The sequence below is a fragment of the Sapajus apella genome, unplaced genomic scaffold (assembly GCF_009761245.1).
Source record: "Sapajus apella isolate SASKATOON/1434 unplaced genomic scaffold, GSC_monkey_1.0 scaffold166, whole genome shotgun sequence".
NCBI classification, from domain to species: domain Eukaryota; kingdom Metazoa; phylum Chordata; class Mammalia; order Primates; family Cebidae; genus Sapajus; species Sapajus apella.
In genome coordinates, this window is record NW_022437106.1 from 2,219,769 (window position 1) to 2,235,007 (window position 15,239).

A 15,239-nucleotide genomic window follows, 5' to 3' on the forward strand; every position below is an offset into this window, starting at 1 on the left:
TACCGCCATGCCCGGCTAATTTTTTGTATTTTTAGTAAAGACGGGGTTTTGCTAAACTGGCCATGCCTGTAATCCCAGCTACTCTGGAGGCTAAGGCAGGAGAATGGCTTGAACCCGAGAGGCAGAAGTTGCTCTCAGCCGAGATCATGCCATTGCACTCCAGCCTGGGCAACAAGAGCGAAACTCTGTCTCAAAAGAAAAAACTTATAAATAAATAACATCCAGCTTCGCGGAGCGAGGTTGGCGAGAGAAGCGGCGAGGGCCGCCTTGGGGCCTCAGGGGCGGAAGAGGCGCCGCAGCCGGGCCCTGGGGCGGAAGTCCCTGGCGGAGGTGAAGTCCGCGAAGGAGGAGGAGGGGGCCTCAGGGACCTCAAGGCTGAGGCCCCGCCCGGGCGGGGCGGGAGGTGTGAAGATACTAGGCCTCCGGCGAGGGCAAAGGGCGTACGGGGCGCGAGGGGCCGCCGAGGGGTCGTGGCCACCCACCCTGCGGGCGCCTCTCCACTCCCGGAACTGCTTTGGGAGTCCGCCCCGGTCTCGCTCCCCGCAGGTGTCCTCCCCGCCCCCAGTCCCAGCGGACTCAGCGGCCCACACGACGGGTGCGGAGGAGGCCGCGCTGGTGTCACGAGGACGGAACAGCAGTGCTAGTCACGCGAGGGGTCGCCCCGGAGCTCCCCCGACCCAGTCCCTGACGCCGCCGCCCCGCCCCGCCCCTCGCGCTGCTCGTTACGTAATCCCCCTTCCCCTCCCCACCTTCCCCCGCGGGCGGGGCACCCTGCTCCGGCACCGCCTTGCCCGCCTCAGAGCCGTCGAGTTCCGCTTTGCGCCCAAGGAGAAACTGAGGCCCCTCTCCAGCAGGGTACGGCGGGTGGTGCCCGCGGCGGGGGCTGTGGCCGCCCTCTCTAGGATCCTTGGGTCCCTAGGGGAGCCCAGACTGCGGGGAAAGTCCCAGCTCCGCCTGGGGGCCTCGGCTTCTTCCTTTGTACAGCACTCTCCCTCCCTGGCCTGGACTCTGGGGGCTCTGGAGCCTTCCGAGGCCGCTCCACCCACGACATTTGCACCTGGGCCACCATGTGCCTTAAATTCTAAAGTCGGACGGTGACGCTAATTGGGGGCTGGTTTCTCCACCTTCCCCTGGGTGACCTTGGGCAGATTTTGCCTCTTCGAGCCTCATTGTTTCCACCTGTCTAAAACGTCCCCGTACTTCTAGTGTGGTGGGGAAGAACAGCATGTCGGCACCCGGTGAGTACTTAGCCAGGTAGCTGTGAACTCTCCTTATCCACCCCTCCCCGCCGGGGACCTGCCACAGTGCCAGACCTGGACCTGGTTAGGTGGTGCCCAGCTGGGCCAGTCAGCTCCCTGTGGACCTTGGCCTTTGCCCTGGGAGCACGCGGTCCACGCCTGCCCTGTGGCCAGCAGCTGCAGACGGGGCTGGTGCTGTGTGCCCTGGTGGTGCTGGGGGGTGGGTGCTTCCCAGTCACCCTCCTTACAAGACCCTGGGAGCACCTGAGGGTCTCTTGCAGTCCCATTCCTTGTCTTACTGAGATAGCTCACCCAAAGCCTGTTTTGAGCACCTAGGAAGAGCAAGCTTTGGGATGAGGAAGGTATCTGCCCAGGCCTTCTGTGAGCTGCTCAGACACTGGGAACTTCAGTGTCTTCATCTCTTCCTTGGGCACACATATCATACCTCCTGCTTGGCCCCTGCCAGTAGGAGATGAAATTCCACTCTCCCTGCTCCCACAAATTGGCCTGGACATGAGCCCAGGGCTTTATTCTCATTTTACCTTTTTTTTTTCTTTTTTGAGGCAGAGTCTGCTCTGTCGCCCAGGCTGAAGTGCAGTGGCATGACCTCGGTTCACTGCAACCTCTGCCTCCCGGGTTCAAGCATTTCTGTTTCAGCCTCCCGAGTAGCTAGGACTATAGGTGTGCACCACCATGCCTGGCTAATTTTTGTATTTTTAGTAGACGTGGGGTTTTGCCATGTTGACCAAGCTGGTTTTGAACTCTTGACCTCAAGTGATCCTCCTGCCTCAGCCTCCCCAAGTGCTGGGATTACAGGCATGAGCCACCACGCCCGGCCTCATTTTACCTTTGAGCAAATGTATCCAGGCCACACACCACCAGCCCCACCTTTGCAACTGAGTAAACCAAGAGGTGGAATCACTTCTCCAGGCAGGGTGACCAGTCATCCTGATTTGCTGGAAACTGAGGGGACTCTGGGCTTTTGTGGGAAAACTGGGAGTTACCCTATCTGCAGGCTACACACCTGGCAAGTGACAGTGCCCATGTTCAAAGTCTAGCTGCAGAGCCTGTGTGTGGCAGCACCAAACTATATTGCCTTCAAGTTTTTGTTTGGTGAATTAATGAATGCAAATGAGTGAATGAAACATTCCCTCTCACTACCCCCCTCAGCCCTCCTGAGCACCTTGGCTCATGTGCCTTAATCGGAGTCTGGACTCTGCCAGCAGCATCCTGTGGGAGGCTGGATGGCTGGTTCCACTGCTGAGTCCCAAGGAAACCCTTGGCCCCTGCTTGGTTCAGCCTCAGCCTTCAGGAACCCACCAGGGTCCACCCAACTGGCTCTTTGTTACCCTCTGCCTATGGGGGAGGCTGGGTTCCCACCTGGGGAGGCACTCAGTCCCGTTATATCAGTGGTTTGGATTTAGACTTATCACTTTGCTTCTTGGAGCTCAGTTTCCTTACCTATAATATCATGTGTTGGTTGGGCATGGTGGCTCACGTCTGTAATCCCAGCACTTTGGGAGTCCAAGGCGGGCAGATCACCTGGGCTCAGGAGTTCGAGACCAGCCTGGCCAACATGGTGAAACCCTGTCTTTACTAAAAATACAAAAATTAGCTGGGTGTGGTGATGTGCACCTGTAATCCCAGCTCTTCAGTAGGCTGAGGTATGAGAATCACTTCAACCCAGGAGGTGGAGGTTGCAGTGAGCCGAAACTGTGCCACTGCACTCCAGCCTGGGTGACAGAGTGAGACTCCATCTCAAAAAAATAAAGTAAAATAAAATAATAATAAAATTAAAAAATCACAGTGTTGGTCAGGCATGGTGGCTCGTGCCTGTAATCCCAGCACTTTGGGAGACCAAAGCAGGCAGAAAGCTGGAGCCCAGGAGTTTTGAGACCAGGCTAGACAACTTAGGGAAACAGCTTCTCTACCAAAAATAAACAAATCAGCCGGGCATGGTGGTGCACACCTGTGGCCCTAGCTACTTGGGAGGTTGAGGTAGGAGGATTGCTTGAACCCAGGAAGCCAAGACTGCAGTGAGCCATGATTGTGCCACTGCACTCTTACAGAGCAAGACCCTGACTCAAATAAATAAAAATAAAGTGAGGGTGTTAATACCTGTCTACCAGGTTGCTGCCAGGATTTGGGACAATACAGATGAAGCTGTTGGCACACAGGATACCCTTAATAAATAAATGTAGCCGGGCGCGGTGGCTCAAGCCTGTAATCCCAGCACTTAGGGAGGCCGAGGCGGGTGGATCACGAGGTCAAGAGATCGAGACCATCCTGGTCAACGTGGTGAAACCCTGTCTCTACTAAAAATACAAAACATTAGCTGGGCATGGTGGCGTGTGCCTGTAATCCCAACTACTCAGGAGGCTGAGGCAGGAGAATTGCCTGAACCCGGGAGGCAGAGGTTGCGGTGAGCCGAGATCGCGCCATTGCACTCCAACCTGGGTAACAAGAGTGAAACTCCGCCGGGTGCGGTGGCTCAAGCCTGTAATCCCAGCACTTTGGGAGGCCGAGGCGGGTGGATCACAAGGTCAAGAGATCAAGACCATCCTGGTCAACACGGTGAAACCCCGTCTCTACTAAAACTACAAAAAAATTAGCTGGGCATGGTGGCGCGTGTCTGTAGTCCCAGCTACTCAAAAAAAAAAAAAAAAAAAAAAAAGAGTGAAACTCCGTCTCAAAAAAAATAAATAAAAATAAGTAAATGTAATGATTACTTATTAATGTGAATGTGACAGTACTAGCATACTTTACTCCGTGAAGCACTTTGTGAGTTACTATCCTAAATGCCATCTATGCATTCATGCCCTGGGAAGATGGGTTTCAGAATGGTGCCCCGGCCAAGGTCACACAGTCAGCAAGGTGCTAAGCCAGCATTTGTGGGATTCTGCATTCTTGTAGAATTTAGTTCAAATGATGGCAGTTGTTCATGATCTGGGGAAACTAAGGCAAGAGGAAGAGAGTGACTGCTGAGGTTCCCTGCTTCCAGAAAGCTGGCCCTCTCCTTGACCAAGGTGGCAGGACAGGTTGTAAGAACAAGCCCTTTGCTCAAGCTGGGCTGCCTGCCTCCAGTCGGCTGGCTGCCTGTGTCCTCTGCCAGCCACTGTTCCCTGTTGGCCAGCCAAGCTGTAGAGCAGTCCAGGACATTGTGTCCAGAGAGAGGGCCAAGCAGGCCCACCCCCAACCGTGGCGTTCACCTCCCTCCCTGCCCCTCTGGGCCTTGGGCCAACTTGGCCTGTCCCCAGCCCTGGTATGAGCAGGACAGAGCCGCCCTCACAGAGGCAGCTCTGAGGGCAGTGCCTCAGCTCCTCCCGCCTCACTTCGAGCCCTGCTTAGGAGGGGTGCCCCCACTGCAAGCCCTGCTGTCTCTCCAGAAGATATCCCTAGTCCCAGGGGATAGACTCTCCAGGGTGCCACTCAGGACGAGCCAGCTGGGCTCTTGAGATGCCTGTTTTTCTGCCCGTGGCATGTTTGCTGCTTGTGTCCCAAAATGCCAGCTGAGGCAAGGGGAAAGGCCCCCTTCACAGAGCATCAGCTGTATGGGAGCCCAGTGCCCAGGTGAGCTGGACACAGCCTTGTCTCCCATCTTTATGGATGAGAAAACTGAACTGTGAAAAGAGAGTGGGATTCACACAAAGCCACACAGCCATGAGCTGAGACTGCAGGAAGGGGCTGAGTATCGGAAACAAGTAAGGGTGGGGGAGCAGTCTCAGGGGAAAGGGTGGTAGCTCATGCCTGTGATCCTAGTACTTTGGGAGACCAGGATCTTGAACCCAGGAGTTTGAGACCAGCCTGGGAAACATGGTGAAACCCCGTCTCTAAAAAAATACAAAAATTAGGCTGGTGTGGTGGCATATACCTGTAATCCCAGCTACTCAGAAGCCTGAAGTGGGAGGATCACCTGAGTCTGGGAAGTCAGGGCTGCTGTGAGCTGTGATCCCACCACTGCACTCCAGCCTGGGGGACAGAGCCAGATCCTATCTCTGTATAAATAAATAAATAAGGCTGGGTCTGGAGGCTCATACCTGTAATCCCAGTGCTTTGAGAGGCCAAGGCGGGTGGATCACCTGAGGTCAGAAGTTCGAGACCAGCCTGACCAACATGGTGAAACCCTGCCTCTACTAAAAATACAAAAATTATCGAGGCATGGTGGTGTGCGCCTGTAGTCCCAGCTACTCTGGAATCTGAGGCAGGAGAATCACTTGAACCTGGGAGGTGGAGGTTGCCATGAGCTGAGATTACGCCACTGCACTCCAGCCTGGGCAACAGAGTAAGATTCCGTCTCAAAAAAAAAAAAATGTTTTTATAAAGGTGTGGCTTTGACTCAGCGTTTTTGTTTTGAGAAGCAGTCATGCCGTGTGTGTCACTGTCATTTTTTTTTTTTTTTTTTTTTTTTTTTTTTTTTTTTTTTGAGACAAAGAGTTTTGCTCTTGTTGCCCAGACCGGAGTGCAGTGGCACAATCTTGGTTCATTGCAACCTCCGCCTCCCGGGTTCAAGTGATTCTCCTGCCTCAGCTTCCCAAGTAGCTGGGATTACAGGCATGAGCCACCGTGCCTGCCTAAGTTTGTATTTTTAGTAGAGACCGGGTTTCTTCATGTTGGTCTAGCTGGTCTCGAACTCCTGACCTCAGGTGATCCGCCCATCTTGACCTACCAAAGTGCTGGGATTACAGCTGTGAGGTGAGCAACTGCACCTGGTTGTCAGTAGTTCATTTCTTTTTTTTTTTTTTTTTTTTTTGGAAACAGAGTCTTGCTCTGTTGCCAGGCGCCAGGCTGAAGTGCAGTGGCACGATCTCGGCTCCTGCAACCTCCATCTCCCGGGTTCAAGGAATTCTCCTGCCTCAGCCTCCCAAGTAGCTAGGACCACAGGTGCGTGCCACCACGCCCAGCTAATTTTTGAATTTTTTGGTAGAGACGGGGTTTTACCATGGTCTCGATCTCTTGACCTCGTGATCCACCCGCCTCGGCCTCATTTCTTTTCGTCACCAGTACCATTCCGTAGTATAGATGTGCCAGCATTGCTTCCACTGTTCATGCATTGAAGGATACGTGGGTGTTTCCAGTTTGGGCCTATAACAAAGCTGGTATGAGTATTTGCATATAAGTCATTTTATTTTTCTTTGAGACAGGGACTCACTCTGTTGGCCAGGGTGGAGTGCAGTGGTATGATCACAGCTCACTGCACCCTCAATCTTCTGGGCTCAAGTGATCCTCCCCACTCAGCCTTCCAAGTGTCTAGGACTACAGCTAGGCACCCCCATACCTGGCTAAATTTAAAAAAAATTTTTTGTAGAGAGAGGGTCTTGCTGTGTTACTCAGGCTGGTCTCAAACTCGTGGACCCAAGTGATCCTCCCACCTCGGCCTCCCAAAGATTTGGGATTATAGGCATGAGCCACTGCACCTCACAAAGACTTTCATGCACCTGGCCTTTCATGCATGCAAGTTTTCATAAGGACATACATTTATTCCCTTTTCTTTTCTTTTCTTTTCCTTTCCTTTTCTCTTTCTTTCTTCCCTCCCTCCCTTCCTTCCCTCCTGCACCTCTTTTCTTGACTTGGCCTTGCATGCAAGTCTTAATAAGGACATACATTTATTCCCTTTTCTTCCCTTCCTTTCCTTCCTTCCCTTCCCTCCCTTCCCTCCCTTCCCTCCCTTCCTTCCTTCCCTTCCTTTCCTTCCTCACCTCCCTCCCCTCTCTCTCCTCCCCTTCCCTCTCCTTCCCTCCCCTCCCCTCTCCTTTTCCTTTCTTTTCTTTCTTTCATTATGGAGTCTCACTCTGTCACCCAGGCTGGAATGCAGGGGCACAACCTTGGCTCACTGCAACCTCCACCTCCCAGGTTCAAGCAGTTCTCCTGCCTTAGCCTCCTGAGTAGCTGGGATTACAGGCGTGTGCCCACCACACCCAGCTAATTTATTTTTTGTATTTTTTTGTATTTTTAGTAGAGACAGGGTTTCACCATGTTGGTCAGGCTGGAACTCCTTACCTTGTGATCCATTCATCTCAGCCTGCCAAAGTGCTGGGATTACAGGCATGAGTTCACTGATTTTTTAAGTTTTTTGTAGAGATGGAGTCTTGCCCTGTTGCCCAGGCTGGTCTTGAACTCCTGGGCTTAAGTGATCCTTCCACCTCAGCCTCCCAAAGTGGCAGCATTACAGGTGTTAGCCACCATGCCTGACCATTTTAAATTTTTTGTAGAGATGAGGTCTCACTATGTTGCTTAGGCTGGTCTTGAACTCCTTGGGCTCAAACAATCCTTCTGCATTGGCCTCCCAAAGTACTGAGATTACCGGCATGAGCCACCATGTCTGGCTATATGTTTAACTTTTTAAGAAGCTTCTCTTCCACAATATTTTCCAAAGTGGTTCTACCATTTTACATTCCCATCAGCAGTATATAAAATTACTAATTCCTGCACATCTTCTTCAGCATTTGGTGTGGACAGTCTCCTTCATTTTAACTGTTTTTCAGTTTTGGGGTTTTTTTTTTTTTTTTTTTTGTCCCAGTTGAGACAGAGTCTCACACTGTCACCCAGGCTGTAGTACAGTGGCACGATCTTGGCCCACTGCAGTCTCCACCTCCTGGCTTAATGCAGTTCTGCCTCAGCCTCCCAAGTAGCTGGGACTAAAGGTGTGCACCACCGTGACCAGCTAATTTTTTTGTATTTTTAATAGAGACGGGGTTTCACCATGTTGGCCAGGATGGTCTCGATCGCCTGACCTCATGATCCACCTGCCTCAGCCACTGAAAGTGCTGGGATTACAGGCATGAGCCACTGTGCCAGGCTGCGTTTTAGCTGTTTTAATAGATATGTTCCTTGTTGTTTTAGGCGGAGTGTGGCGGCTCAAGCCTGTAATCTCAGCACTTCGCGAGGGGTTTTACATTTCTGCCTTCTGGATACCTCCGTGGCTTGTTGAAAGAGTTAGTTACACTTGCTATGCCCTTGGCTTCACCCTTCACTCTTATGCCCCTTAGTCTCACTCCTCTTTCCCCTCCCCACTGACTCCCTAAGGCCCCCTCAATGCCAAGTCCAGGTGTCATGTTACCCTGCAGCTCACCCTGCAGCACTTGGTATAAGTGCTGTTCCCCTTTCTTCAGATTCTTCACCCACTAGCTTCTGTCAACCCTCTGAAAAGCCTTCCAGGGCCATGTGGGAGCCTCCTCTGGGTGCATATAGCTCCCTGGGCCTCTTGCCATAGACCTGATGGAGTGTTGAAGTCATGATGGCCTGGGTTTGCCTTCCCCCAACTCTTCCACCAGTAGAAGTCCCCTCCAAGGGCAAGGCCTGGGTCTGCTCCTGCAGTGGTCCTTGCTCTGGGCCTGGTATAAAGGAGGGCTCCAGAGGGTTTGCAGTTGAATATGTGAGAGAAAGCTCTCTTGCTTTCTCTGCCTCTAGCTACAGATGAGGCAACCACGGGGCAAGAAACTTACTGCATATTGAAGAGAAAATCCCAGCTCCCCATCCAGGCTTCAGGCAGGGCCCATGCTGTGGCCCGGGGCCCCTTTCGATCTCCTCTGTGCCACTTGCTTCTTGCTTGCCGCTGGCCTTTTCTTCCCTGAGCCCACCATGCTGTTCCTGCCTCTTGCCCTTGGAAGTGTCTGGTCCTGCTGCTGTTTTCCCTGTTAAGCATGTGACAAGGGATTGTATGCTTCAGGTCAGGTCATGGGTTGAAAGCCCCATTCTTGGGAAGACCTGCCTTGTCTTGTCCATCCAATCTAAGTGTCCACTTGCTCACTAGCCACTGTCACTCGTTGTGATTATCTTACCATCTGCCATTTTTTCATTTGTTTGTTTTCAGTTAATAGAACATTGCTTCAGGAGAGGTTGCCCCTTATTTCTTTATGCCTAGCACAGTGTCCACTGCTTATGGGGGCCCCATGTTGAATGTGGAATTTTGGGGTTTTTTTTTGAGACAGGGTCTCACTCTTGTTGCCCAGGCTGGAGTGCAGTGGCATGATCACATCTCACTGCAGCTTTGACCTCTTGGGCTCAAATGATCCTCCCACTTCAGCCTCCTGAGTAGCTGGGACTGCACTGCAGGTATATGCCACCATGACTGGCTAATTTTAAAATTTTTTGTAGAGACAGGGGTCTCGCCATGTTCCCCAGGATGCTCTCGAACTCCTGGGCTCACGCAATCCTGCCTTCACCTCTCTTAGTGCTAGGATTACAAGCATGAACCATTCCCTCAGCTGAATATTGAGTGTTTAATATAGTGAATCGGGCCAGGCACAGTGGCTCATGCCTGTAATCCCAGCACTTTGGGAGGCCCAGGTGGGTGGATAACCTCAGGTCAGGAGTTCTAGACCAGCCTGGCCAACATGTTGAAATCCCATCTAAAAGAAAAAAAAAAAAAAGAAAGGGAAAAAAAAAAAAAAAGGAATGTAGTGAATCAGGGCAGAGCTGGGAAAAGAGTCCAGATGTCTGAGCCTCTGGGCCAAGACTCTTCTCCCGTCTGGACTTCCCAGCCCTGCCACAGCCCAACAGTAGTTTGAGTAGGTTCTTGTGTCTTGGGTTGGGGGGAGTCCCACCTGATGACATATGGTTCTGTTCAGGGCTCAATCTATCATTCTTTCCTCCCATCTCTGGAAAAAGTGCCACCATACAGGGTCCACCTAGGACCCTCCCCAGGGCTCAGGAGCCAGCCTGGACAACATAGTGAGACCCCCCCATCTCTACAAAAAAAAAGTAAAAAATTGGGTGTCATGGCTTTAACCCGTAGTCCTAGCTACTTGGGAGACTGAGGCAGGAGGATTGCTTGAGCCTGGGAGGTCAAGGCTGCAGTGAGTCATGATCATGTCACTGCACTCCAGACTGGGTGACAGAAGAGGTGCTGGCACAGGGACCATCCTGAATGGCCTAGCTGGATATGGGCCTAGCCCCACTGTCCCCTGTTGTACAAATGGTACAGATGTCAAGAGGGTTCAGAGTTACACAATGAATTGGCATCTTTGGGTACCTAGAACCCAGTTCTCTTTCTGATAGTAATATTCCCCAAATTAAAAATCAGAGAATCAAACAAACAAACAAAAAAACAGAATCAGCCGGGCACAGTGGCTTATGCCTGTAATCCCAGCACTTTGGGAGGTGGAGGCGAGCAGATCATGAGGTCAGGAAATTGAGACCATCCTGACTAACACGGTGAAACCCCATCTCTACTAAAAACACAAAAATTAGCCAGGCATGGTGACATGCGCCTCTAATTCCAGCTATTCGGGAGGCTGAGGCAGGAGAATTGTTTGAATCGGGAGGTGAAGTTTGCAGTGAGCTGAGATCCTGCCACTGCACTTCAGCCTGGGGCAACAGAGCAAGACTCTGTCTCAAAGAATCAGGCCAGGCATGGTGGCTCATACCTATAATCCCAGCACTTTGGGAGACCAAGGTGGGTGGATCACCTGAGGTCAAGAGTTTGAGACAAGCCTAGCCAACATGGCAAAACCCTGTCTCTACTAAAAGTACAAAAATTGGCCAGGCACAGTGGCTTATGCCTATAATCCCAGCACTTTGGGAGGCTGAGGTGGTCACAAGGTCAAGAGTTGGAGAGCAGCCTGGCCAACATGGTGAAACCCTGTCTCTACTAAAAATACAAAAAATTAGCTGATGTGGTGGCATGCAGCTATAATTCCAGCTACTTGGGAGGCTGTGGGAGGAGAATTGCTTGAACCTGGAAGGTGGAGGTTGCAGTAAGCTGAGATTGTGCCACTGCACTCCAGCCCATGTGACAGTGTGAGACTCCATCTCAAAAAAAAAAAAAAAAAAATAATTTTGGTGACAACCCAAATTGGAAAAAAAAAGTACCAAAATTAGCCTGGTGTGGTGGCATATTCCTATAATCCAAGCTACTTGGGAGGCTGAGGCAAGAGAATTGCTTGAGCCCAGGAGGCAGAGGCTGCAGTGAGCTGAGATTGTGCCACTGCACTCCATCCTGGACGACAGAGCAAGAATCCATTTCAAGAAAAAAAAAAATCATAGAATCATCTGGCTTCTTTGTCTAGAGGCTTGAAGACCTCTGACTGGTCCCAGTCTACTCATAGGCCCTGTCCAGGCAAAACTTGGACAAGCTGGCCTGGCCCAGAGAAAGGAGGGAGGCATACCCTCCTTTGTTGTTACCCCAACTCATTCAGGAGGGAGGTGGTGGTGGTAGGGACCAGAAAGTGGCATCCCATTGGCCTAGGAGCACTGAGTCAGGCAATGATGAAGGGAGCAGGTTTCTCTGGCCACCATGACTCACCCCACCCTGCCCACCTGTCTGACTCTTTAGGGAGAAATTCCCAGGTTTTGGGACACACACAGAAAGTCACATTTCATCCTGAGGCAGAAGGCCAGGGCCCTGGAGAGAAGGAGTGGAATTGAGTGTGCTTCGCAGGACGCTGTCTTGCTAAAAGATAAGCAGCCTCCCACCTTGGCAGAGGGCAGGCCTTGGGCAGCCCAGGCTTTGCTCAGAGGACACAGTTTTCTTTTCTTCCCCAGCCTGGTCCTGCCAGTAGGCTCAGGTTTCGGTCTGTATGCTGATGCAAGGAGCATACTGGCCCGGTTTGGCTGGTGGCATTTAAGTAGGGACAATAATGGCCATGATGATGAAAATGATACTTGCTATTCACCAAGTTGTTTACTTCAGGCCAGCCACCGTTCTCTGTACTTTCCACTCATTATTTCATTTAATTTTCACAAGTAGGTACAGTTATCATCCCAATTTTCTTCATTTTTTTTTTGGTCTTTTTTCCCCTTTTTTCATTTTTTCTCTTTTTGAGATGGAGTTTCACTTGCCACCTAGGCTGGAGTACAGTGGTGTGATCTCGGCTCACTGCAGCCTCTGCCTCCTGGGTTCAAGTGATACTCTTGCCTCAGCCTCCCTAGTAGCTCGGATTACAGGCACCTGCCATGGCTAATATTTGTGGGTTTTGTTTGTTTGTTTTTTTGAGATGGAGCCTTGCCCTGTCTTCCAGGCTGATGTGCAGTGGTGGGATCTTGGCTCACTGCAGCCTCTTCTTCCCAGATTCAAGTGATTGTCCTGCCTCAGCCTCCCAAGTAGCTGGGATTACAGGTGTGTGCCACCACACCCAGCTAATTTTTGTATTTTTAGTAGAGATGGGTTTTTGCCATGCTGGCCAGCCAAGCTGGTCTCGAATTGCTGACCTCAGGTGATCCACCAGCCTCAGCTTCCCAAAGTGCTGGGATTACAAGCATGAGCCACCGTGTAGGGCTTTTTTCCACTTTTATGTTTTGTTTTTGATTTCCATTTTCAAGATAAGGGAAGTGAGGTGCCAAGGTAGGTGGAGTGGTTTGTTGGAGGTAACCCAGCAAGAGTGGCAAGGGTGGAATTAGAACCTGCACTTCTAAGGGAGCAGAGTCTAGCCTCTTCCCTGACCCTGATGGGTGCCCTCCTGATGGGGTTCCCTGGGGAGTGGAGGGGCCTTGCTTTGCTTCTTCTTGACTGACTTGTACTTTATTTATTTATGCAACAGTGTCTCACTGTCACCCAGGCTGGAATGTAGTGGAGTGAGTACAGCTTACTGCAGCCTCAACCTCCCAGACTGAAAGTGATCCTCCCACCTCAGCCTCCATAGTAGCTGGGACACAGGTATGCACTACCACACCTGATGAATATTTTTTTTTTCTTTGTTTTTTTATTTTTCTTTGTTTTTTTTTTTGTGTGTTTTTTTTCTTTCTTTTTTTTTTATTAATATTTTTATTTTTTGTAGAGATGGGATCTCCCTCTATTGCTCAGGGCTAATGTTGGTTTCCTGGGCTCAAGTGATCCTCTTGCCTCCCCAAGTGTTGGGATTACAGGTGTGAGCCACCCTGCCCGGCCTGTACTCTTTCTTCACCTCCTTCTGGAAGCCTTCCTCAGTCTCTGGCTCTCAGGTTACCTGTGCATACTTGTCCTGAAGCTGCTTTCCCACCTGTGTTCCCAGGGCAGAGAGTAGATGCCCATGGGTGGTTTGTCAAGGGAGTAAATTAGCCTTTTTCTGAGGAACTGAATCTACCAGAATATTCTTTATTCCCTTGCTGCAGGGCAGGGGCCCCTGCATCCCTTTACCCCTCCAAGTCTCCCCCTCCACCTCTTCAGAGCCAGTGAGCGTTTGCTGAATAAATGGAGGCATGAATGTCTGAACGAGTGATTTATGCCATGGAGAATTGGGGGTTTGTTCAAATATGTAGTGTCTATACTTTCAGAGGGATGGGCCAGGCCAGGAAGGTAAGTCTCGGTTTCTGAGCTGGGTCTCACCCAGGACCTTCCAATGATGGCATGACAGGAAGTGGGAGCAGGTACCTGCCACGTCAGGACCTGTGTCTGCATCAAACAGGAATGAGCAGGTGAGGGCCATCCTGCCGCTGCCATGGAACCCAAGGGTGAGTGGTCAGCCCATACACAGGGATACAGAGACAGGGTGGGCCTCTCCCAGGCAGGAAAGAAGTGAAACCCCTGCCAATAGCCTTGTGTCTGGCAGGCCAGCGCTTTGTTATCCTGGATGGAGGCCTTCCTCTGCTCAATATGCTGTGTGGAGGGGAAGTGGCCCATGGAGGGGCTGGGCCTTCTACGACCTGTCCAGAGGTTGGATGTCCTGGCAGCTTGTAGTTCACAAACTTGGTTGGGGAGCGCTCAGTGTTGCCTGTTTGGGGAGTGAGGGGCCTGAGGAGACCCCCTATCCCACTAATACCCCAGAACTGTTTGCCCCTTACTCCAGTCCAGTGGTGGCAGTGGAGGTGGCAAGGTCATCCCCTGCCACCCTTAACCCAAGTCATTCTTCTATAGCAGTTATAATTGTATCAAATGTGTGTGAGACGTCAGCTCTGGGAAGGCAAGCACTGTGATTTATTCTCCAGTGGACAAGGGCTGACACTGCTCAGTATCACTTGGATTCATAAATGGAAAAATCAGACACAAGTCAAAATCTTTACAACTTACTAGTTTTGTGAATCTAAGGTAATCTAAGTTAGACCCTATTTCTTTTTTGTTTCTTTGAGACGGAGTCTCGCTGTGTCCTCCAGGCTGGAGTGCAATGGCATGATCTTGGCTCACTGCAACCTCCACCCACTGGGTTCAAGCAATTCTAGTGCTCCAGCTTCCCAGGTAGCTGGGATTATAGGCACCCGCCACCAGACCTGGCTAATTTTTGTATTTTTGGAGTAGGGACGGGTTTTCCCTATGTTGGCCAGGCTTATCTCGAACTCCTGTCCTCGAGTGATCTGGCTGCCTTGGCCTCTCAAAGTGCTGGGATTACAGATGTGAGCCACCGCACGCAGCCTATTTCTTAAATTCAAAATGGACACAATCCCTCTGAGGATGAAATAAGATTCAACAGGATGGGGAACGGTGGCTCACATCTGTAATCCCAGCACTTTGAGAGGGAGGCTGAGGTGGGAGGATTGCTTGAGCCCAGGAGTTCAAGACCCTGTCCAATTGAAAAAAAAAAATAAAATAACTTCACAAATATTCTAAGCTCACTTCAGCCCAGGGGCCTTGGCAGTACAGTGTACACTGGTGGGAGATGGTATACAGAGATGTTTCCCTCCTAGATGGGCAGCATTAATGGGCACAGGTCCTGGGAAGGGCAAAATATGGCCTGGGACACTGAGATGGCTAAGCCCCCGAGGAAATCGGCCACTGGCAGAAGGGTGGCTTTCTCTGGGCTGGGCTGTCTTACTCTTAAAGCAGCTCTGAAATTGTCTAGCCAAAGAAAAGGGCTAAGAATCCAAGCACCAGGCTTTTGGACAGATCCTCGCTTATGTGAGGTGTTCTCATCCTTGCCTACATCTAAGGTTCTAGTACTAAGGATTAAGTGCTAGATCTAAAGCAGGCTGGAAGCTGCCCCTCCTCTCCCCAGGAATAGGCAGTTCCTAAAGAGCCATGAAGAGGTACCCCGTTCTCCAGGCTCTGCTCCCAGCCCTGGCGTCACCACCAATTGGCTGAGGGAACTGGAGCAGTTCCTAACTTCGTGGAACAATTTCCAGTGTAGAAAAGCATCTGGGGTGGCAGGAACACTG